Source organism: Macaca mulatta, chromosome 12 (genome assembly GCF_049350105.2).
Source record: "Macaca mulatta isolate MMU2019108-1 chromosome 12, T2T-MMU8v2.0, whole genome shotgun sequence".
Classification (NCBI taxonomy): Eukaryota; Metazoa; Chordata; class Mammalia; order Primates; family Cercopithecidae; genus Macaca; species Macaca mulatta.
In genome coordinates, this window is record NC_133417.1 from 81847449 (window position 1) to 81850046 (window position 2598).

Sequence of the window (2598 nt, forward strand, 5' to 3'; positions counted from 1 at the left end):
GACAGATCTGGGGCTCCTGCCTCCCAATGCCTGTTCATTTCATTGTCTTACTAAGCACCCACTTCCAATGGCACTGGGGCTGTGGAGAGTGAGCAGCTGAAAGGCAAGCATTGATGACCAGCAGGTACTTACAGCGTTCACAAGGCTGACTTCACCGACATGCCTGTGCCAAATGGGAATAAAGAGAAGGGACTCAGAAATAAAGCAACAGTCAGAGGAGCAAGCAAAACAATGTCCAAGTGCAGCCAAGGCCAATGCCTTCTGGACTATGTGGAAAATAATACTCCGCACTACAAGCCCCTCACTTACGGAAAGCTTCCAAGAAATGAGGGCTTTCAAACTGCCTATGGAAAGTCATTTAGAGTTGGCACCATCCATTCAATTTCAGACCTTTCCACCAGAACATTGCTTGGTGACATAGTGGTCTTCACCCTGAGCTTCTACAATTGTATGTTAAGTTGTTATTAAGGACCTGTGGACAGAGAAGGCACACCACCACAGGTAAGCTGTATGTAAAATAAGCAAACTTCCTCCTCACATTTCAATCTATTTCAACATTCATCAGGTCCTTCAAAATTTTTGCCAGACACCAAAACCTACATTTTGCCCCCACTTTTCTAACACCATTCCTTCATATACATCAGCTATGCACATACCAAGTGTTTGCATATAATCCTTCACTGCATCCCCGCTGTGAAGCAGGCATTATTCTCCCCATTTTACAGATAAGCATACTGGGCTCAGAAACATAATTTGCCCAAGCTACTTGTGGGTAGATCTGTCATTTAAACTCAGGTCTCTGTTGTTCCAAACCTATTTTCTTTCTGCTAAATTGCAATACCTCTAACTTGTTAGAATTTCAGGTAAAACCTTGAAATTCTAAAATAAATAAATAAATAAAATAAATAAATAAATAAATAAATAAATAAATAAATATAAACTTTTTCAAAATTAAAAGATTTTGCTCTTCAGAAAAAAATCCTGTTTGGAAAGGCAAGCCAGATTATAATAATAGATATGCAGTTGAAATACATAAAACATTTTGAAGAAGTTTTTATTAGTATAAACTTGTGAGCATTCAAATTCCTACATATACTTACTATAAAGTCAATGAATAATGAAGCAGTCTTGATAAACACAGTTGCAACAGACATGTTAACTCCTGCCTCCAACTGATTGCTGTATTTTGTTTAGATTGCATAGAATTGAGACTATCATAATTCACATACATTAACAGATGCAAATAGTAATAGTTTTCTAACAGCAGTTTGTGATGTCAAGCCACACCTTGATAAAACAGATGACAAAAAAAAAAAAAAAGCTTTATTCTGTTTGCACTGAAAACCCAGTTTACCTGCTTGCACAAATTGACATGTTAATTATTCACAGTGTGTTAAAAGTTGGTATGTGTCACATTTTGGTGTGCATGTTGTATTTTTTAACTTTTAAGTTTGGGGTACATGTGCAGGTTTTTTACATAGGTAAACTCATGTCATAGGAGTTTGTTGTACAGATTATTTTATCACCCAGGTATTAAGCCTAATATACAGGTTTTTTTTTTTTTCTGCTCCTCGCCTGTTCCCAGCCTCCACCCTCAAGTAGGCCTCAGTGTCTCTTGTTCCCCTCTTTGTGCCCATGAGTTCTCAATCACTTCACTTCCATTCTTAAGTGAGAAAATGCAGTATTTTGTTTTCTGTTCCTGCGTTAGTTTGCTAAGGATAATGGCCTCCAGCTCCATCCATGTTCCCACAAAAGACACGATCTCATTCTTTTTTATGGCTGCATAGTATTCTATGGTATATATGTGCCACATACTTCATCCAATCTGTCACTGATGAGCATTTAGTTTGATTCCATGTCTTTGCTATTCTGAATAGTGCTGCAATGAACATTCACATGCATGTGTCTTTACGGTAGAATGATTTACATTCTTCTGGGTATTAACTGAGTAACGGGATTGCTAGGTCGAATGGTAGTTCTTCTTTTAGCTCTTTCAGGAATTGCCACATTGCTTTTTCCACAATGGTTGAATTAATTTATACTCCCACCAACAGTGTATAAGTGTTCCCTTTTCTCCGCATCTGTTATTTTTTGCCTTTTTAATCATAGCCATTCTGACTGGCGTGAGATGGTATTTCATTGTGGCTTTGATGTGCATTTATCTAACAATCAGTAATATTGAGCTTTTAAAAATACGGAATGCTTCACGAATTCCATGTCATTCTTGCACAGGGGACATGCTAATCTTCTCTGTATTATTCCAATTTTAGTATATGTGCTGCTGAAGCAAGCACACGTGTTTGTAATTTTTATAGTCATTTAAAATATATTTAATATTTTTAATGAATTCTTCCCAAATTGATTTGTAAATTCAATGCAATCTTAATCAAAATCCTAGTAAGTTTCTTTGAAGAAATTGAAAAGCAGATGCTAAAATGTATATGGAAATGGAAAGGACCTAGAATAGCCAAAACAACTAGAAAAAGAATAATAAGGTTAAAGGATTTATTACCCTACTTAATTCTAAGACTTACAAAAAAGCTACGATCATCAAGACAGTGTGTCTCTGAGGCAAGGATAGACCTATAGATTCAAGGA

The 2598-nt window shown here is 36.5% G+C and overlaps 1 non-coding gene across 1 annotated transcript; it reads right to left on the reverse strand.

Moving 5' to 3' along the window:
* Positions 1-2188: 2188 nt before the first annotated feature.
* On the reverse strand, positions 2189-2294 carry LOC114671689 (U6 spliceosomal RNA). Its single transcript, XR_003721705.2, has one exon. It is a non-coding gene; the product is annotated as a U6 spliceosomal RNA (small nuclear RNA).
* Between the last annotated feature and the right edge of the window lie 304 nt (positions 2295-2598).